This window comes from Taeniopygia guttata, chromosome 4A, assembly GCF_048771995.1.
Source record: "Taeniopygia guttata chromosome 4A, bTaeGut7.mat, whole genome shotgun sequence".
Taxonomy (NCBI): Eukaryota; Metazoa; Chordata; class Aves; order Passeriformes; family Estrildidae; genus Taeniopygia; species Taeniopygia guttata.
The window spans coordinates 13,442,259-13,465,570 of NC_133029.1; the positions used below are offsets into that span (position 1 = coordinate 13,442,259).

Below are 23,312 nucleotides of genomic sequence, written 5' to 3' on the forward strand. Positions count from 1 at the left end.
GGGGCCTCTGTGCATCACCATGGCTCTAAATGTCATTTAGTATTAAAGGCTGTCAAATGCAGTCCACTTGTAACTATACATTACTGTTACAACACCCTCTGGCACATGGAAAGCATCACAAAAGCAGATGTTCTAGGAAGAGAAAACTTAACTAATTTAAAAGTTAAATCACAATCTGATATGTTTTTTTTTTCTGGGTGACACACAGTGAACACAGTCTGAGAGAATCCAAGCCTGCGGGAAATAGATAAATGAGGTCGTGAATAGGACTGAGAAGGATTTTCTGAGTTCAGCCCTTCAAGTCCTGTGCCTCAGAGCATCACAGGGGTTTGGGAAACTTGCCCCAGCCTTTTGGCTCTCTCACCCTGGGGATTAATCCTGGATGTGCAGGGATTTAACCTTGTCAGTGCAAGTGCTGCTTGGATGTCAAGGACTCCCCTGAAACTTTCACGGTTCAGAGAGGGTAAAGGTATGTGTGAAATCATTCCTAGTTTCCATCAGATTGTTTCCAAGGCTCCATGCTTTATTAAGAGAAAAGTTCTTCAGCATCCCTCTTGTAGATCACGCAGTAGAGGAGAGATTTCTATGCTCTGAAAGATAATGTCTTTACCTATTTGAGGTGAAAACAGATGAGCCACTGGAATTTGAGTGGCTTTGGTTTTGTACTCTGGCTGCAGTGCATATTATGGAATTAAATTTTATGAAGATCTAGACATTGTTACCCAAAAATGTGTTAATTATGGGAACTTAAAAATACTGTATCTTTGTAATTGAAACAGAATACAAGTATTGTCTGCCCCCAAATCAGGAGGCTTCTTGGGCCATTGATCTGTGTTGAGAAAACTTTCCTCATTCAAAATAGAAAATGGTTCAGTTCCTCTAAAATGTTATAAGGAAGTATTACATGAACCAGAATTAAGTGGTTTGGTCTAGTAAGGAGCTGAGGGAGCAGGGTTGATCTACATTTTTGATGTATCATGAGTGTGAATCCGTGTCTGCAGTTATTGCTTCAAACAGCAAGGGTGAGGCAGAAGTAGCTGAGTACATGCTCAGATCTTAATTCCTTTGCCAAACATGAGAAAGCTTTGGGGTTTTGCTTCTGTTCATAATGAAATTAAATGCATGTGATACTCCTCAGCCTCAATAAGTCTGTCTGTATTCTAATAACTCCTTGACCTCTTGGCAGACTTCTTGTAAGCTGTTGAATGCTCTTAAAGATATTAAATACCCACATGCCATATAAATTAGACTAGAAAAGGATGAGTTCTGTATTCTAATTGAGTAACATGAGAGCCCATTTTCCAGAGGGGCTACAAATTGTCTTTGAGAGGAAGACTGCAATTGAGGTCACAGTATTTATTAGAGACCAGAAAATCTAAGTGGGAGAGAGAACGTTTCCCTCAACTTTTGCAAAAGTCTTAGCTGAAGTTTATATGTTATATAATAACATAAAATTCTCGAGACCTTCACCCTGTAGACTACACAAGTTCTACAATACACCTGTTTGAGTGCTCCATCTCTCCACCAGTTTTGAAGATAGATGCTACATTTACTCTTTTATGGTCCTTTTATTCTATAAAATCCTTCACAAATTTTCAAAGTGAGTGTTGTCAGCTCTTTAAACACTTGGGGATGTAGTTTTCCAGACACGATGCTTTGAAAACTTTACAAAGAAAAAGACTGAGTAGAAAGGTACTAAGACTGTTGTCTTAGAGTACAACACAGCATTTATTTCTGAAGAGGGAAGTTACCAATAATGGACATCCAATATTAAGAAACCCACCTCTTTAAATATGGGTTCCTAATTGAAAATAATTCCTATGGGAATTGTCACATTAAGATGAATAATCCTTGAAGCTTTAATCATTTTTTAATTTGTGCCATTTGCTTGTTATAACTGGAGATGTTTTGTGCAGCTTTTCTGTGATTAGACATTGGAATGGGCTGCCCAGGGAGGTGATGGAGTGACTGTGCCTGGAGGTGTTTAAGGAAAGCCTGGATGTGGCCCTCATGTGGCCATGCCTGGTTGGCAGGGTGGTGTTGGGCTCAGTGGTCTCAGGGGTCTTTTCCAGCACATCTGATTCTCTGATTCCGAGGATGGGAAACCCAAGACTTGTACCAGCTGCAGACAATGAAAATAAATCCAGTATTGTTGAGGTAGCAAGGCATTCAAGGGTTCATAATGCCTGGCAGGAAAAAGAAGTAAACTCCTGGGACTGTTTAAATCTCACCCAAAACTCTTGAGTTGCACAGATGTGAAGCATAGCACACAGAACTCTCAAATCTCAGAGCAGTTAATTTTGCTCTTAGTGGAACTATTAGATTCTGCTGAAGCCTTAAGGGGGATAAATGACACTCATTTTGCTTGCCTTGATAGCTCCTATCACTGCTATGTTAAAATCTGTTTCACCCTCCAAACTTAAGTGAGATGTAGATGAATGTTGAAAACACTTGAGTGATGACATCATAATTAAAGATTTTTAAATCTTCTAATGGATAGTCATTTGTGCTGACTCTGAGAAGTCAGATGGTATACCACAGGACACAGCACATATTCTGAACTGGCAGAATGAAATATGCCTGCTGCTGTATGTGGTTATATAGTGAGAATTTCAAATTTAAACTCAGATTAGAATGGAAAGGAAATTATGCTTAATATAAAGTTAAGACTTTAGAAGCAAAATAATTCTGAATGAATTCCATATTTGGCGTATGTATAACTGCTGTTGTATATGGCAGACACTTTGCCATCAAGATATTTTTGCTTAAAATGTGAAAATATTTCTGTCAATACTGTGTCATGGGGGTTATTTTGATTTTCTACACCCAGGGAGCACAGAATGCTGTTTTATGGAACATAGGTTATAAAATATGCAAAGCCTCCATATAAGAATGAATTTTCCTTTGCAAATCAAATTACATTTTGGGGATACTAAACTGATAATTTCTGAAAGCATCCTCACAGGAGTAAAAATTATACAATTATATTCTAAAATGCCCTTCACTTATGTTTACACTGCCTTGAAATTCTATCCAGAGGCTGTCAGAAGAACCATAACTAACCATGTAGGCAGTGATCACCTTGAGAACTGGAAATGGACTTTGCCTCCCTTGCAAAAGTGCCTGAGTGATGGGTAACATAAATCTGAACAGATTTTGCTTCTTGGGAAGAACCTGCAGTTGCAATACCTGCTGTTAAAATTAAGTCAGAAAAATGTAAGAATTATGGAAATGCAGTAGGTTACTAAAAAGTAAACATTCAGTAACTTTTCCAGAATTAAGCCTAGCTTTGTTTTTAAAGTGAAGTAGAAGGACCATTTGCAGAAGGGATCTGGACTTCTCAAAGCCAAGATGGGAGTAGGCTCCTGGTCAGACAAAGCATGATATTGATAAGCAGTATTTAACATAAGAATCTGAAAGTGTTAGGCGCTTTAAAGATAATGGCACATTGGAGATGTCAGCAGCAGAAGTCTGGAGCTGCACCTCAGCATTGGACTCAGATCTGATTGGAAGAGCCAGGAGGGTTTTAAGGGTCCCCTGTAAGCCTCTCCTGTTCTCCTCTTGCCCACAGAGCTGGCAGAATCCTGGCTGCTGCCCAGCAGTGCTGCTGCTCTGAGGCTGCAGAGATGTTTGGCACTGAGCAGCCCCCAGGACAAGCCCAGGGGTTTTTCCTTGGCTGCAGTGCCACCTGCACCCTGGTGTGGCCTGGGCAGGAGGGCGGGGAGGGCTGTCTGTGCTAACCCCTCTCCCCTGCTCTCCCAGCGCTGGGGCTGTGCCTGCTGGAAGGGAGCCAATGGGCAGATGGAGTTTGGAAGCAATCTCTGGGAAGGATGCTGTTACAAATAGCTCTTAGTCTACCAACAGAACTTAAAAACTGCAAGATTTTGTGCAAAAAGTTTAGTTTTGGCAGAAAGCAAAGCAAAGGCAAAGAAAACACAAAAAGTGATTTTCCACTTGGAAGTTGATTAGTTTGAGGTCTGTCAATAACTGCTGTAAAATCTTTGTGTTTCTGGTCTGAAGAAGATCCTTTATGCACAGACTCCTACAACATCCTTTACTCCCTGATCACTTGGGGATCTCCTGCCTGTACCCTGAGTGTGTCAGCTCCAGTCAGGAATGGCCCACTGGGTAAATGGCCCCGAGCAGTGAGATGTGGTTCAGCCCTCTGACATGTCACCAAAGGAGCAGCAGTGCCTGCAGTTCAGCTAATGAGCAACACAAGGCAAAGAGTGCCCTGCCTTTCCTTCCAGGTGCTGCAGGGTGTTCCAGGGAGAGCACAGAGCACTTCTTCCCAAGTGGTGAATTACCTAATTCTAGTAAATTGCCTACTTCCCAGGTTATACAAGCAACTTTCTTTTATAGCTCTACAAGGACATACTGCCATACATTGTGCAGAAAATGCATTATTATACCAGTTGCTAAAAGACTAAAAAATACCTCAATGTTTTTCTCTTTTAAAAAGAAGTAATTTCATTAATATTTTTTCCATGCCAATGAGCAAGTAAAGAATATCTCCCTGCATACCATTTTCAGGCACAGCTCATCCTTGATAGTAACTTCACATTGAGACATTAACAGCAGATTTTATTATTCATGGTTTTGATCTATTTTGTGGAGACAGAACAATACTAATCAGTTGATTTGACTTCTTCTGAAGTAGCTATTGTAAAGCTTATATGGGAAGGAGATAAGAACAAAAGATGTCTTTACTCTAGTGATGCCTTAGGTTTTAGCTTTTATATTTTTCAGATTCTGTACTGTTTTAGTGTGTAGTTCTGAGCTTCGTATTAGGGGATGGTGAGCTCTCTTCACAGAGAAGGGAGACAAAACAATTCCTTCTCTAGCTGGGGAGCAAGGATAAATGATCTAAACCTCAGCCCAAGAGCACAAACAATGTGGGCTGAAGAGAGAAAAACAAGAAGGATGGGACTTCATAAGCTAAAGCTCTAACTGGACAATTAACTCCAATATGCAAATGGAGCAGAACTCTCACTTATAAAAGGGAGAAACCCTGTGACCAGTCAGGGATTTTGTGACCTTTTTGGTTCCCCTTGGATGCAGCCCTGGCTGGGCTCTTGTGCTGCCCAAGGTGGATCCATGGAAGCCTTCTAATAAATTTAATTCTTTAGCTCTGTCTAGTGTCTGTTCTAGGTCAGCTTTGATAAGGCATCACTGGAAAGGGAAACAAAACGAAGGGTTGTCTTGCCATAAAATACTAACATTTTTCTGTAAGCTTTTCTCTTTAGATTAGTTTTTCTTGTTAATTTGCTTGCTTGGTTATTTTTGGGGTGTGGTAGTATCAGTTAATAATAAGACAGAGGTAAGTAAGCTAAATTTCATTCATGTGCAGAAAGTAGAGGGTGATATTGTGTGCTCAAACCTAACGGTCTCATTGCTGTTAAATATAGGTGGTAGTTAAATATAGGTGCTGTTAAATACAGGTGGTTGTTGCAAGTGTTGTATATACAGAAAATGCTTTCAGCTAGAAGACAATCTCAGGAAAAAATAGGATTGCAGAATTTGGAGAGCAAGGCTCTGTAAGACAGCACTTGCTGGCCTAAGTCTTCTAAATATGATCTGCATAATTCCATCTTATCCTTAAAATCCGTTAAATGCACAGTCATAAAGATGAGTGTTTTAATGTGAAATGGTCATGGACTTCTGTAGGAATCTGATCTGCACTCAAAGCTGTCATAGCTTCATAAGACACTAGTGACATAGCCTGTATTCAAATAATTGCATATTTTTTACATTCATGTGATATTCCTCTTTTACTGCACTTCCGTAATTTTCCATATTAGTTTGATGGGACACTTAAATGCTATTGCTTGTGAGATAAATAATTCATATTTTCTGAAGCATAACTATGTCTGTAGTCATACTATGTCAAAGCAATGTTTTATGCAGCTTTGTTTTAATTCATGCTTTGTTACCTTTATTGTCACTAACTGTTGTTTTATAACAAAGCTATAGTTTGGAATCAGAATAGATATGCTTTAAGCTGAACTGGAATCTGGTACTAGCAGTGTGTTTGTCCTTTCCAGAAGTGCAGCCCTGCAAAAGGCTGCTGTGCTGTTTATTTATCCATTGATATATTTGAATGGGATGGATGTCGTCTATTGTCTTGAAAGTATTAAGTCAAATTGGTACCTGGAAGAACTGAGTAAATATTAATATGTACAGAAAGCTTCCCTATGAGTAAATAATATCTGCAGATCTCTGGAGATGATGTATTTTAATGCAGCTTGAATGTAATATTTCCATTTGTAAACAAATTTGATCAAATAAAATAAGCAGTGCTGGAGCCTTAATGTAATTCTATTACCTATAAGTCAGTACAGGAAACAGCAATGCAGATGCCTAACAAGAGCCAGAGTAGGTTCTTCAGCTTTGCTGATAAATATCTGTGTAATTCATGTAAGCCTAATAATCAGGCAGAAAAGCAATAACCTTAGTCGTGTCAAAACATAAATGGAATACAAATGAAAGTTGACGCTTTGAGTAAAAATGCATGCCAGAGTTAATGTAAGGAATAATGATATAAAGGTGAAATTCAAAAACTAGTCAAAATATCATTTGATATCCCACTCTACAGGGAAATACAAACTGCTCTGAAATAAAGACCAGAAAGGATAGACCTGCCATTTTTGGGGGAGTTCTTTGGCTGTCCATACCTTTATTTAAGCAAGCTAGGGGATGGAGGGTATCTGGGGCCTTTAAGTACAAGGAGGTAGTATATGACAACTTTTGAATTTAACAGGAGAATTTTGTTGGTTTTTTTTTTTTTTTTCCCTGCTGATCTTTCACCTTGGGTTTAAGCATGTAGCTGTAAAACCTTTAATCTCTAAAATGGCAATGCTTTCAGATAGCTTGTAAAAGTGTTGGGAGAGAGAAGGATTTTATCACAGCTCTAAAGTTACCACGTGCTTTTATTTCTGCAGGGTGCAGCTGGTGGCAGGCCTCCTTAGCTGAGGCAGGGCAGGTCACAGTGCTGAGGATTCTGAGGAGAATCATCACCAGGACAGCAAAGGTGAGACTGGAGTACCAGCCCTGGGCTGTGTCTGCCTCTGAGGGGGGCCCAAGGAAGGTTGTAGGAACGCAGTGCAAGAATATTGCAATGAATAAATAAATAAATGTGTGTATGTGTGAGTAGCATGCAGGTAAAAAACCCCACTCAAGCTATAAAAAGACATTGAGTCTGTGGTGTCTGCTCTTTCAGTGATGAGATTAGAATATTTCTGCGTTTTCTTTTGAAGAAAATTAAATACTATTCCAGTCTGTCACCTATATGCTATTTTTGCAAGCACGTCAGTACTTAGCAGATGGAATCAAAGAGATTGGAGCTATGTTTTGGAAAACACCTATTAAAAAACCCAACAAAACCCAACCAAAAAACCCAACAAAACCCACTATTAATTTTGTTTAACAGAAATGAGACACCTCCCAGTGCAGAGGAATGCTCTCCAATGCACAGGTTGACAGTCATTTCAGGCACAGTGGAAATTCCTGTTGTCTTTACTGACAGGAGGATCCCACCTATTGTGAAATCAAAGGAGTAATCAATTCAAGAGTTTATGTTTCCACCAGATCATGTTGACAGAAGAGCTCTATCCTGCTTGACATAAATATAAAAAAATTGAAGCTTTTTTTTCTTCTCCACCTCTCTTACCATGCACAGCTTGTGAGCTTGGAGAGCTCTTGCTGGCTGCTAGGAAGAAACAGTACAAAGTAATTTCATAAGTGTATTCTTTCTGAAGGGAGTTCAGAAATATTCTGGAATAAAAGGAAGTAGAATGAGTCTGACAAGGCACATCCTGGCTCTAGGTATGGAGAAGCTGCGCCATGACAGTAAATAATCTGGTACTGTATCTCTCAAATATTTTCCGTTCAGTGCTGCATGGTGAAGTGTACTTGTTGCTTTCCAACCGAGATCTTGAGGAATGACCTCTTTATGAAATTTCTTTCCTTGCTATTTCCAAAAGCAAAATATAACATTACATAGAAACTTGAGAAAATGGAGGAGCACACAAGTCCACATTTCAGAGATGCATGTGATTATGGAATTTAATCTGTGAAGGCCAAACTTCTCAGGAAAATTGCATCTGACTTCATAAAACTTGGCAAACCTCCAAGTCAGAAAAATATTTCTGCTTTTTCTGTTAAAAGCAGAAATACTCTTCCACTTTTCCTGTTAGCTGAGAAAATTCATTTTATTTCCATTCTAAGAAAAATGAAAGAATAGCCTGGCCTAAAATATTTGAGTTAGTATGTTATATTTTATATCAGTGTTATATTTTATATAAAAAAAGAAAGACCTGAGTAGGTTTGTCTGTAACTCACCTTTTCCATTTTTGCCTTCACACTGACAAGTTTACTTGAAAATCAATATTTTACATTGAAAAAACCCCCATTCTGTGTCAGTAACACTCTGAAGCAATATAGATCTCAAAGAAATATGCCGAGATGTGGCAGGTAAATATTTGTAATGAATAATCTGCCTGAACCCCACGGAAACTGCAGATTTGGAAAACAAAATGGCCATTTCCAACACTGATGCTCTAGAGCAGCTATTCTTCCTCTTCTCTTTGGGTGCTTTTGCCACTGTTTTTACCACAGGGCTGCCTCGTTACTCTTCCTTTGGCATCTGTGCCTCTTCTTCCTGCAAATGCCAACCCTCAGGAAAAAAGCGTCTCGTAGGCAGCGATGGCACAGGCTGCCCTGCAGGAAGGAGGCACTTAGCAGAGTGAAAATCATGCCAGCTACTCTGGGAGCTTTCTGTCTGCCCCAGTTTTTCTCCTGCAGAGAGAAAGAGGTGGTGGGGTTTGGGTTGAGCAGGGTGGGCTTCATGGAGCCGTGGTGAGAGGCAGACAATGGTGCCTCCTCTCTGTCTCTGTCACCTCGACTTTCTGTGCTCCCACCCTTCTGTGAAATGAAGGTGTTCACGCTTACCTGTGTCCTGTAAAAAAATTCAGTATTTATAATGTGTAAAGGGCTCTTGATCCGACATCCTGAGGGAGACAGCAAGATGATGGTTGGATTCTTTGTGCTTTTGAATAGGAAGTCTGTAGGATTTAATCTGAAAAAAAAAATGGTGAATTCTTTTCACTATGAACCTGGATTGTCTGTTCCAGGGAACATGTACTGGAAGCAAATCCATAATAATTGTATTCTATATTCATGTATATCTAGGTCTGAAAATAAGCTGTTACAGAAGCAATCTCTCCAGAATTAGACTGCCCAGCAGTTCCCAATACTTCAGCCCTGCATAAACCCCAGATTGAGGTGAAAGTCACTAAAATTATCATGAAGACAATGTGGAGTGATTCTCTTCTGTCATAATGGCGAATTGGAACGTGGAATATGTTTTTATTTTTTAAATTTCCATATTCCCTCTCTAATTAAAACCAAGTGCATTTTACTCTACATGTAAAGTAACACAGAAAATTTAATCTGGAACAGCCAGGACAGCTGAGCTTGGACAATACAAGTCAGAATCTATGGTAGTAAGAAGCTTTGCTGCAGATGGTTGGAGGTTACAGGCAGATTTTATAAAAGAGAAATTATGTCTCATTCTGAAGAAAATGAAGACAGAACTCCAGCCTGTCTCATCAGAGTGTGGAAAAGAATTCAGGTTACATATTGAATGTAAATGAAGTATTTTGATTATTTTTACAATTTTATGGAGATTAGAGCTTTACTGTGAAAAATACAGCTTGAGACTGATTTTTTGCATCACAGTCTGAAATCAAATGTTTAAACAGTAGGAACTTCAAAACAGATCCCCCTACTTCATTTATATACATATATATGTCTATATATGCATATATAATTTTAAGGGAATCTGTTTTTATTTTAAAAGAGTACTCTTCCCCCAAGCTAGTTGAATTGTCATTGCACTCTTAAAATATTTTTGGGATATGGATCAACTTATGTGAATATGCAGTTCCTGTGCAATACACCCTTTATTATGACTGGTGACCATAGGGCTACCTAAGCTTGGAGAATAATAATCAGGGGCCTTTTGGAATATTTAAATAGCAGAAAGATTAGATTTTTTTCTTTTTCATCCAATTTTCTCAATGTGTTACACAATAATGAAATTATGAGAAGAGTCAATATGTTCTTTAATTCCTTACAACTCCTACATCTATAACTAAAGCAAGGGAGGAGTTGTGCTTTTTTGTTTTAAAGGAGCTTGTGTCATGAGTGACTTTACCTTTATTACAAAGGGAAAAGAAAGATAAAAACAAAGAAGTGGATAGATATTGATGCACAGCAAACATAACATGAGTGTTACCTGAGAAAACCCCATGAAATTCAGCAGTCTATGTGCCAGAAGGACTTTCAAAGTGATCCACAGCTGTATGGTTCAAACCTTCCCTCATGTCTCCAGCAGAGAAGGAAAAACAGAGAATCCATCCTTCACGTTTTAAGAGTTCTGCAGCTCAAGGGTAAAGCTGTGAAATGCCTGATTCCAGTTTTCCTCAACTTCATGGCAGCAATAAAAAGAGCATAAGTAGAAAAGAACTAGATATTTAACAGCTTAAAAAGACATATTGACATTGGCACATACTTATTTGATGCAGCATTTTCTGGGATTTGTGCTGAAATGGAAGACTTTTAATAAAGCAGTTGATATCTTGCCATTAAAAAAAGGGGTAAAGAAATGCAATGTCAAACTGTGTTCTCCACAATACGTATGTGAATGAAGGGAAGAGTAATGAAAAAGCTTGCCAAGTCAAACAAGATAAAAGCAAAATAAAAAATGAAACCACAAAGCATTGCTAATGAGTAACACAACATGGCCTTTCTTTGGCTGTGTAATTCTTTTTTTGGTATAGATTTGAAAGTATTTGTTTCAGCAGGAGTGAGAAGCCCCTGTGCTTGCTGTAGAAGCTTCACAGAAGTAGCTTCCAATTACTGAAGCAAAATGCTTGGCACTCTTTAAGAAAGGGATTGGACACTTGTATGAAGAGAAAAATAGAATTAGGCAGCTGCAAAAGTTGGATATTTTGATAAAATATTATTTATCTCAAAGTTTAAAAGTCCTATAGCAAGTCAGCCTTTAAGTAATTTGTGTGAGAGAAGAGCTTACCTCCAGACATCCGATTTTATTGTATTGATTTTACCCTGATTTTCCAAGTTTTATTATTCACCTCAGTGACTGATACTCAGTAAAATTATTCTCATTAAAATTGGCCTAATCCAGCATATCACATCCTATAATTCTGTCTTCTTAATTTTTCCTGTATAACAAGCTTTAATTAGGTTAGCTTGAGTTCACAGAAAAGAACATTTCTGGGTTGGATTGAAGGGGTTTTCTTTAGCTTTGATGGATAAATGACTATCTCTATCATCAGGCACAAGTAATACAATATTTTCTCATCTTCCTAGATAGGTTGTCAACATGTGGTCCATAGCAGCTGCTGTGAATTTTTACTTTTTCCAACAGGAAATATGGTAAATATACAAATCAAAATAAAATTGCAGAGGAAATAACTTTCTTATGTATTTCAGTAACCAAAGGGTGTTGAGTGTTGTCTTTATTTTGGTGGGGATTTTTTTTTTATTGTTTTCATTTTGTTTGTTTTCTTGCTTGGTTGGGTTGTTGCTGTTTTGGTTTTTGTTTTTATTTTGTAACCATGTATGAGTTTAGCTGTAATAGAGAAAATAAAGATTTCCTTTCCAGTCCAGAACTGAAGACCAGACATTTTGCTCAAATTGAAAAAATGCCATTAATTTTAATATGTTTTTATCTTCCTCTGGCAAAGGGGGTTAGTAGAGAAATTCTTCTCAGGTGCAGCCTGCAAATGGACTCCATCCAAAATCTGCCTGTAGTCAATAGAGAAATGTTCATGCTCTTCATTTGATACTGGATCAAGTCTTATTTTCATCTCTGACCAAGATTGCTGTCACAGTTCTGGCCTGTTTCTGGGTAATACAGGTTTGTATGTAAATCTGTACTTACTAAAATATTTTAAATCAGTTAATAAGTGGTAATGAGATGAAATTTTACCCAAATGAAGTACAATTCCCACTGATTTTCAGAAGGCAGATATTTCATTCTTGGTTTGTTCAGTTGTGGGCAGGGTGGGATGGGGTGTCATTTTAATTTTTTTATATTTGTTCTTTTTCTCCTCAAGAACTAACAAACTGAGCTACAGTTTTATAACCATGTATAGGGAGTTTAGTCACAGGGTTTCCATTAAGAATGATCTGTTACCTCCCAAAAATGCTAATGTTCCTTATTTTGCTTTATTATTCTTCATTACATCGTTAATAGAAATGGAAGTACATGCCTAATTGCACGCTAAGGAAAACTTGTCCTTTTATCTGTGGTTAGGAGCAGATCCATGATCACGGTGTTAGGAAGAAAAGAACTTCCAAATGAATGGTGGGCTCTCCTTGAGAGAGGTCTAAGGAGAGAAAGCTGGAAAATTGAGTTGTTTATCACAGCTTTTCTTTACTATCCTTTTCTCTAGTGACTTACAGATCAAAGTTAAATCTCACAGCTTGCATTTAATGACCTAATTTGGATTGTGGCTTGTATCAAAATGCTGAACAGAACGTTTTCCATTTTCTATTTTTATTTTAGTCTTTCCCTATTGAAACTATCCAGTAAACTTTAGATGGCTTGAATTGCATGCTGATTCCCAGCTCTGTATGCAGTGCAGGACTGGTGTTCTTCAGGCATACTCACAGGACTGCCTGTCTTCTACTCCAATGCAATAACAAAAGAGCTAAGAGAGCTGTCCTTTATTTCACAGCAGCTTCAGATAATGGCCTCTCATGGTAATAAAGTGTTGCAGGATGGAGAGATGAGGAAAGTTACATTTTTAAGAGGAAAGATGAATATTTGCTCTTAGGCATACAATGACCAGGAAACAGAGGGAACAGTTACTCTCCAAAATAAAAGAGCCAGCAACTGGTTGTGGTCTAAGTGGAGCTGGAAAGTCACTGTGATGTTGGGGCCTTGTGCTGTGTCACACGAAGGATGCAGCTCACTAAATGTGTTCATTTTGTATTTGTGAGGTTTCCTCTGGACTTGTTTTAAACAACATTTCTGTTATGTACATTCAGAGAGCTTCTAAATATTCTTCCATGCAAGTAGCTGTAGGAAAACTGTGCATTTCAGTAGGATTGCAAAATGCTCTCCACAGTGAATGCTTCTCTGCCCCTGAAAATTGATTATTCTACTCCGTGTATTTTCCTAAACCATTTAAGTGGATCAGATAGTCATAGATATTTGACATGTTAAGTGATGGTCTGGCTAGAATAGCACTTGTATGAGGTAAGTGAATTACTTCCAGTAAACTTAGCCTATCTGTATTGTTAATATGCTACCACCTGCCTTAAAAATGGTCAGTCAATTTGTTGCATGACATCTTTGGATTAAGTGGGCTGTATGGATTAATTAATTCTAAATATGTAATTGATTTTTTTTTTCTATGTGACCTGCTCTGCTATTTCTTTTTGTTTCTTCATAATTTAATTTCATTGTATCAAGAGCTTACTATTGAATTCTTATTGCAAAATAAAATGAAAAAAACCCAATAGATAGTGAAGCTTTTTTCCAGACTGTCCTTTCTCATTATAGTTTTTTTAAACTGTTTTGCCTTGTCTGAAATAATGATTATTGCCAAACTATGTAGGAAGCCAGAAATAAGGATAAGTTGTATTCCCGTGGTAAATGAATTAATTAGCATTTTCAAAGTTTTAGTGGTATATCAGTAAATCAACCGGTGAAGTCATATGAACCTCCTGATGAATAAGGATTTCCTTCTCAGAGCTGCAGCAAGCACTGGGAAATAACAAAGAGGAGGAGTGGGTTTGACAGGAAATTTTGTTTAAGCTGTTGATTATATTGCTCCATTGCTCTTGTTCTCGTTAGAGTTCTCCTTGTTGCAAAATATGCTGGAGACATATTGTCACTGCAACAGAGAGTGGTGAGAAAAGGGTGACTTAGAAAGCTTGAAATACTTCAGCCTGTCTGTCAGTGGCCAAAGATAGCTTGACAGAATTGTGTTTCTGCTTGGTCACAGGGATAAGTTGCAATTTCAAAATATTTCGGGAGCAGCTAGGACAAAATACCAGGATTTGATTTTCATCAGCCTAAACCCTCTCAAGTCAGGTGGATGTTTCTGGTCCTTTGTTTAATAGCTAAGTGACAGGAGATGTGGGATATCTTTTCAAATTCTGAGAGAATATCTGAGAGCTACAACTGTGTGTTCAGTCTGATAGTTAAATAAAAGAGTTGTTATATTTGAAGAGACCTGGTATTTCTCTTTTAGTTTTATACTAACTTCTTAGCTTTTGTCTTGTCTGTTTCTCTCCTATATTTAGTCAGATTTGGGATCACAAGTATTAAGGAGTGAGTGATTTCTTGATGACTTCCATGTAGGTTTTGCAATTGGAAAGACTCTTTGGTTTGTGGGAGAGCAGCTCCATGTTGCAGGGCTGCAGTCATTACTGCTGATGTCTATTGATCTGGCAACATGAGTTTCTGATGCAATATAGAAATAGGCAAAATATTTATGAGCTGAGCCTTGGCATGCCCATCTGACTATCCTGCTTTGCAGTGATATTTGAGAACAGAAAACTCGAATTTCTCAAACATGTTACATTTTGTCCTGAAGCTCTAGCCCTTTATAAAAGGACTGAAGAGATGTTCTTAATTTATTCCAATAACGGGAAGTTGCCATATCTTATGACATCTTTAAAAAGACCAATCATACTTTTAATTGCTTAATTAATCACAGCATGAAAGGGGAACAGTCTTCAAGGACATTTACTTCTTTTTTTTTCTTGCCTACAAAGTTTAGTTGGCTGCTTTATCAAAGCTACTTGTTTGATAGTAAAGAATGTAGCTAAAATGGCTGATCAAACAAACACAAGATCATCCTTGACACTCTTTAGAATAAGAGGACTGACCTATAAAGCCTAGCTAGATATTTCTAGCCCACTAGTGTGGATGAAAGCCTATGATATCTTCCCTAATAATATACTTTTCTGTTTCAGCCAAACATAGATTAAAAATTCCCAAAAAACCTAAAATATAACAGAAAGCCTAAAATCAGTGATGGGCACTTTGCCAAGTGGGGGAGAGCAGCTGAGATTCAGGTTCCCTGTGCTGGTCAATGAACTCATTAGTTCTCACCACTGAGAAACATGCTGCTTTCTTTGTCACACAACCTGTCTCATCTCATTAGCACAATGACTTGAACGCGTTGACAGCATGTAATGGTTTTCTCTGCATATGCTAAGAAGCAGTTTTAAACCAATTTGCTGTTTTCTTTGTAGGCAGAGTGTGACTGCTGATTGCTGCTAAGGCCCCCGAAAAATTGTTTGCCACAATTCCTATAGGTAAAATAAGAATCTGTGGAGCATGATCCAGTGCAGCAGAGTGCTCCTTCTTCCCCTGGATGTTAATGAACTCCCACTCATTCCCAAGTGGTCGCTGGGTGCAGGGAATGCATTCAGGATGAATCAACGTGCAGTGACTCAACAGACAGCATCTGCATTGGCTCTTTGTTCCCCTGAAAGCTATTAAAGCATGGCTAATTCTCAGAGCTGAAAGATTAACATTTTCTGAGTGCATTGTCTGCATTTCAGAAACATATTTAAATGTTGGACTTCATTCTTATCATCAGCTATCACCAACCGTATATGACCACATTACATTTTCTTTCCCATGGCATTAATGGATTGACCAAAGCTTTCAATGAGTCTTACCTGTCCATTATTTTATAATTATTAAAAATAAGCTAGCCATATACCAACCTTAAATAATGAACTCTTACTTTAGTAGTGAAATAATGTTTGAATGTTAACTTACATTTAAGGAAAAATGTTAAAATGTAAAGACATTTTTTAAATTCTTTCATGTTTGATAGTGAATAGCCTGTAAGAGCTGCTTTAAGCAACAGTGGGGTTTTTCATATTATTGCTGCTAGATTTAACCTTTTGTCCCCTTTCTGGACTCTGTATCTAATGTAAGACTGACACATACTGGAAGGCTGTTAAAATTCTCAAGTCCTGTGGTAATACCTTGGCTCATTGGTGCTGGATGATTTCTTTGCACTGTTGCTGTAAGAAGAATTCAAATTACGAAAGTTAAGCACAGTCCTGCATTGTTTTCAGGCAGGACTGTGAATACTTCAGTTCTACTTGACTTCACGGAATTTATAGGAGCACAGCTTGTGGTTTTTTTTTCTCTGCATAATCCTAAAGAAAGGTCCTGTTTTAGTGTCCTGATAACAGTGAACATTTTGACTATTGATAACTACCATGAACAATTAAATGTTTATGTATTCTCATGAAAATTGCCATGGAATTTTTCAAGGGAAAGAAGAGAACAGTTGTAACTTTCTTGTACTCATTTCTGCTGAGGAAGGTTTTATTTTTACAGTTCATAACACTGCATTTAGGCCAATGAATTCCACCTCAGTCATATGGCTACAAGATACCACAGGTTATTGCTGATTTCTGACAAAAGCATTAAAGTGTTCCCCAAATTCTGTATTTGAAATATTTTCATTATTACTGTGATGTATCTGGAGACAGTGTGAATTTGACTTTCATTATAAATATATTTTTTGATAAATAAACCTCAGTGATTAAGCTGCAAATAACAGGCAAGAACTAGTACTTGAAATATTAAATGTCCATTCTGAAAAGTGACACAGCATTTTTTATCTTCATATAATTTGTGTATAAAACTAGATATTTCATGTATTTTGATATTTTTAATATTATTTGTTTTTTAGTTAATTTTTGGAATTAAGTCCTGATTGGAGGATGGCAAAACGACTAAGTTTGGAAAAGTAATGTTTATTCACTTCCCTGGCAGATTGTCAATTTCTAAGGGCAGAAAACAAATATCCCATTTGAACAGACACTTTCACAGCTGTGTCCTGTTCACTGAACTTGCTGCAATGAGAAGCACCTGCACAGCACTGGGCTGGGTGAGTGGACTCTCCTGGTAGCTGTGATTAATTTGGATTGGTTGATGTGCAGCCTTCAAACTTGCATTTCAGCCCCCTGCTTAGTGCTGCTTTGAAAGCTTCCAACCTTGGGTCACAAACAGGGTTTGTCATGTACAGGGACTCTGACCTAGAGTGCCACTGGCTGCATTTTATTCTGCTGCTTCAACGTTTTCAATTCAGCTTCCTCCTTTTATATGTAGCTCAGCTGGTAGCCTGTGGCTCCAAGCTGCTGTCATTTGATTTAACCACTCACAAATCAGCTAAGTCAAAATTAATTAATGAATTCCTGTTTCCTTCCTCCTGAGCTCTCCTAAATAATTCGTTTTTAATTTACTCAAAGTACTAAAAATATTTGGCTTGACATTATTTGTCCAAGGTGACTATGAAAATGGGAATGCTCAAAAAACCATTTGTACAATGCTACTTTTGAAATGCTTGCGTAGTTGTTTTTAAATGCCTGACTTTATTGTAGACAAGGGGGAAAACATAGAGGTGGTAGAAACTGAAAAAGAAATAAATATGGCATAATATTTCTTCCCACATGTGGTGAAAAGGATCTTTAAAAAAAAAAAAAAAAGAGTGCATATTAAAAACTGGTCCTTATTGAATCTCCTGGAATTAAAAACACACTTAGGCAGCAGAAACTCATCAGAGCTGAAGCCTCCCACTATCCTTTTTCTGTGACATACCACAAGTAGAGAATGCACACACTACATCATCAAATGAGGCTAGTAATTGTAGGGTCACTACAAATTTTATTTTGCTTTTATAGAATTGTATTTCTTTAAAGGCAAGCAGAAGAAATAAATGAACAGCAGCAGGGGAGCCTGTAGCTTCTTGCATCTTGGGTTTTGTAAAATGAACTTGACCTTTCAGCAGTGCCAGGATGATTCCTGTGATATACCAGCAGCAGAAGAAAGAGCAGCTCAGGAAATCCTATAGGAACTTTCAACAATGAAAATGAATGAAAATTAGTTAGAATGAGCTTAGAATTACACTCGGCCCTGACTGATTTTTTTTTTTTTAATTTATGTAGCAGCTTAATCACAGTTTGTAACTGTAATTTTTCAAAGGCAATTAATAGCTGAAGTTACTGAAAGATGAGCCAGATTTCCTAGGCAATTTGACAGCTACAGATTTTTTAAGGCAAAGGTTTCTAATCCAAGTCAGGTGTGCACAGCCAAAGGCTACTGAGCTCTGTGCAGGTTGTGTTCTGCTTTGATTCTTGTATCATACTTTGCTTTTTGATCTACCTGGAGATATTGCTCTGACTTTGTAATCCTCTTTATGGGCAGAAGGAAATGAGCAGAAACATACTTAAATATGAATGTTATTTTGTAATACTTATGTGAAACCGTATTTCTTTCACCTCTTCACCAGTGCTTTAAATAGTTTTGCATGCAGTTTCAGCCATGCAGATGTTTGCAGTGGAGCTGTAAATGCTTGATCTGGGTTTGTCTAAAGCATCATTTCTGTAACATAACAGATCTGTCTTTTGCAGTGGCCATCTGATGGTGGTTGTAAAGAATGGGTAGTGAGGCTGTGTGTAAAGAGAGAACAACTGCAGAGGGGCACTCACAACTGTTTCATTTTATTTTATTTGTGTTACATGTACAAAAGATAAAGATATTCACATAGATGTTCGGAAGAGCTTCCACTTCTACACAGATACTCAATAACTCCTTCCCATTCAAAAGATAATTTTGAGTTTTTTCCCAGATCTGAGCTCAACTGCTGTTGATGACATTTTTGGTAAAGCAAAAGGGAGAAAGTTGAGCTGTTCCAAGTGCAGAATCCTGCTGTGTGGTACTTATAATCAATAAAGAGAGGCTTGTCTGACATCCTTGCTTTCTCACTTTCTGCCCAGCCTTTGAAGGAGCAGACTGGCACAGGGAAAATGAAGAGAAACCAGGCCTGTATAGAAATATATCTCTGTAGAGAAATAGTTCATCCCTCTGTAGTTACTCTAATATATGTATGATTTCCCCCTGGAAAACAGAACATATGCTCATTTGAAAGGCTGTAACTCTTCAAATTGCCCTCTAACCAAAGATGTTATAAATGGCAGTTGTTTTGTAGGAAATTTCAAAAGATTTATCTTATTTAGTGTGCTGGAAGAAGAAAATTATGACAAAGGAATGGATTTTAACCGTTTTTGCTCATTATGAACATACAAATATTGTTTTCCTTGGGCATTTTGCAAATAGTTTTAAACACTCTTTTAAATAGTTGAAAACTGTTTAAACACTATTTTAAATAGTTTAAAATTATTCTTTTCTCTATAGTTTTGTAATCCTGAAACCTTGAAAAATGATATTTCTTTCTAACTAAAGATTGAGACAGAAGGAAGATGCCATCAATCTTTTTACTTCAAAACCTTAAAAAAAATTATAAAGAACTTCTGACCAGTTATCTGCAACCATTTTCCTTCAGTTTAAACCAATCTGAATCACTAATAATTTCCTCTCTTCATGCCACAGAGACACAGCTCTCCTCACTCCTGGCTCTCCAAGGAGAGTGAGGTCCTCTTTTTTCTTCTTGGTACTTTCTTTCATCCCTAAAGCAGGCCTGGAATCACCCACTGGCTTTAGTTCCTGAAAAATAAGCTTTTCAGCTTTATTCAAGGGATACTGTTTTACTGAGAACTGCTATTTTTTAGAGTGGTTGCACATATAATATTTAAAAAACACAATGGCAATTAATTGCTTGTGTCATTTATATTTTTTGGAGTAAAAATAATTATAACTTTTATTAGGAGTAGTCCTTAAATAAATTTTATATTAATAATTAATTACTCAAAGGGAACTAATTGCCTGTCACAGGGATGTGCAGCATGAGACACTGGTTTGAATAATAAATAGCAGGCTGTTCCCATGAACATATACTGAAATCAGAGGCACTGAGTAATGAAAATCGTGCATCATAAAGAGAACAGGATGGTAGAAGTTCTGCAAAAGAGCCTTAATGTGGCACTGATCCTGAGCTTACAATTAAAAACCACAAATCTGCAGTGGAGCAGATTCCCAACTGGCATTATTTGCTGTAATGTCACCGAACCGATAGCCACCAGCTCAGAATTTGGGTGAGGATTCTGCAGTTCCTGTCACACGTGTCAGAGTACTTTGAGGTGCATCCTCAGGGGTGTCCAGGTTTGGACACTCAGCTCTTTACAGTGCTGCTGCTTTCAGTGCTCCCCTTTGGACTTTGCACTGAATTGCAATGGTTTGAATTCTGCTCAGTCTCAGCTGCAGCACAGTTTGAGGTTTGTTTCTAAGTCCCTTTCTGTCAAGAGAATTCCCTCTTGGCTCAGCACATGGGTCAAGACACCAGTGTGAATCTACCTGAAGTCCCAGGGTGTGTTAGTACAAAATCTGGTTTTGTTTCATAGTAGCTTCATTATTGGATTTGTCTGCTTTGGAACAGACTTCTTTCGTGGTATCAGACATTCCTTCTGTTCTACATGGGACTAAATAGTACTGATCTCAAAAGTATTGCCCTTCAAGGCTGTTTGTCTCAGCAGATCCTTCCTTCAATGAATGTCTGCAGTCAGCCTTGAATTTATACAGAATGCTGCCAAATGCAAAGAGGGATTTGGAGCAAACCTTGAGTTATGTTCCTAAATTTCTCTTCTACAGAACATGGTAAGGGCTTTAAAAGAAAAACAAAACCAAACCCCAAAAACCCAATAGAAAGATTACAAAAATGCTTTTTATTTGTTTGTTTGGTTGGTTTTTAAATGTTTTTTGGGGGGGGAGGTTGGGGTTGTTGTTTTTTGTTGTTTTTTTTTTTTGGTTGTTTTTTTTTTGTTTGGTTGTTTGTTTTTTTTGGTTTTCTTTTTTTTTTTTTGTTGAACATCAGGTTTCTATCCTGAGTTCAAGAGTTCATCTCTGCATAGTGATTCCCCAGCAGAACATCTTAGTGGGAACATTTAAGTTCCCTACTCTTGGAGTTTTCTTAACTTTATTTACTCTTGTTTAATCTTTTATGTAAAAAATGTATTTTAAGCTCAACAGTGAGCTAACAAGTGCATGACTAGAAGATTTTAATGATGCATAATAATAAACTTTAATAGAAATATGCATCAGTCTCAAAAGAAAAAAATTGTCCTGATGGATGGTATAGGATAACCTATATAAATATTCTGTCATATAATAGATTTTGAATCAAAGAGAAATCACCCTCTAGGACAATTTTCTAAACTATCTATGGATTAAATACTCTGCAAAATTGAGCCTTTCCAGGACTATGGCCTTAAAGATTCCATAGTTCTATATTTTCTCACTAATATCTAAAGGTATTTAGATTACCTCCTGAAAAAAATAATCTCATTTTTACATCAATGTATATTTCTCTTGGGCTTTCTCTTTTTCTAGCAGGGAAGCCTAAATAATAATGCTACCCTACCTTACTTTAAAAACCCTGTATGTCTTCTATGACAGCCAATGAGATTATAGACTTACAGAGCAGTAGATGGTGGCAGAATAATTGAAAGCCTGGTTAGGTTGATTTGTATTATGTTGTAAGATTGAAGAAGATTAAAGATATCTCCCATTCCCCATGATATACCTGAGTTAAGATTTAAAGGTTAGCCAAAGAAATCACATTTTTTTCCCCAGACAGGATGCTTGATCCAAGTAACAAAAGCATCATCACCCTTTTTATCTGCATTTTCAGCATGATGTCAATCACAGGAATGAAGTGCACTGATTCTAAAATAAGCCATTATTGTATTGTGAGTCTCCTGTAATCTGTTCTAGCATGGCCTTGATAATGCCACCTTATTAAAATCCTTCCTCTAGTTTCTAATAGTACTGTGTGTATCAAAATCAATTTCTTTTACATTTAAACCCCTAAGTCTATACATTTGACCTTGTATCATATCCTCCACTGCTGAAAGTTTCCACAACTCCACTGGAATCAAAATGAAAAGAATAAATATGTGTAAATACATATGGAAAAAATATCTGGCATCCCATTTTAAAATACCACTTAATTTTATTTCTCAGTTATGTTCAGCAAGTAAATTTCACAGCAATGCTAAGAGTACTCTTTGCTCTGCTCTTTGATTGACTTTTCCTGAGGAGTCTCTTTGTAATAAATGATCTAGCATTTTAACCACAGGGTTGTTTTTTTTTATTTGATGCTTTTCACTGCAATTTTTATTACAGTTATTGACTGAACCTATGGAATGCTCCTTCTGAGGTCACAGAGAGTTGTAAGTGCCACGAGCACTGATGGCAGACAGGACTGGCAGTTTGTCAGTGGTGTTCAGACCTCAGCCACTGGAGCTGTGTCTGAGAGAGACTCAAGGCAGTGTTTGATGGTACATAATAACAGATGCGTAATCCAGAAATGAAATACTGTGAGCTGCATGAATAACCATATAATGAGAAAGAGAAGGGTTCTGTGTCATTATCTCCACATTTGGTTGTATAAATACCACACAAATGCAGAAATATGATTAAATCCACTGGGCTTCCTGCCAGTCTATTTGCTATTTCACTTTATGTGGTCTTGTACACCTTGTTGCTCTGCCAGAACTCCCACTGCCATGTGTGTCACTGATACATGCTTGTGAAGGCAAGGAATATGCTATCAGGTAGCATAATTGTGGTGATTACTCCATGTGTTTTTAGCAATACATTTTTAGTGCTCTTTCTCATAAGGTAGAACACAGCCCTGTAAATTTTTTTCACCCTTCATCACCTGAGCTTAGAAGCTGCTTAGGAAAGCTGTGTGGATTTGAACCATGGAACATAAAATTGGAGGTGAACCTCTGTACTTTGGGTTGTTCTCTATAATTTAGCATTTTTTGATCAATTTGTACAAGTAAAAAAAATGTAAATTAATAGAATGGTAAAATTTTAAACATACATGATGTACCACTTATGATATAAGATTGAAAGGACAGAAATGTACAGTACTTCTTTATTCTTTTTCACTCCTGCTGGAGGAAAGTATTAGGAACTCTCAGAAACTGAATATTTGTAAAGATACAGAATATTTGTAAAGATATGTGACATTATCATATCAATAACAGAGGCAGTCCCTTCCTTTCTTCCAGAATCTGCAGACCATGACAAAGTTGGAAAGTTGTTGAGAAATACCTTGGGAGTGCAAAAGACAAGCTATAGAAAACTGTCTTCACTATATTCCAGACTGAAATAAAAATAATCACAGTCCTTTAAAGGCCATCAGCTACAATTTATTAGGCATATCTTCAGTAATTTGGTTTTGTTTGGAAACACATTCAAAATGATAAAACACATACAATATGGTATCTAATTGAACAAGGATTTGACTTGGTTCCTAAAAAAAATTGTTTTG

At 37.3% G+C, this 23,312-nt stretch overlaps 1 long non-coding RNA gene across 11 annotated transcripts in view; it reads left to right on the top strand.

Moving 5' to 3' along the window:
- Nucleotides 1-20,752, top strand: part of LOC115495195 (uncharacterized) — a 235,415-nt gene extending 214,663 nt beyond the window's left edge. For all 11 annotated transcript variants that reach the window (XR_012056010.1, XR_012056012.1, XR_012056006.1 and 8 more), the window contains one exon: nt 6,942-20,752. This is a non-coding gene — a long non-coding RNA (uncharacterized lncRNA). The remainder of the gene's footprint in view (nt 1-6,941) is intronic.
- Nucleotides 20,753-23,312: the final 2,560 nt, after the last annotated feature.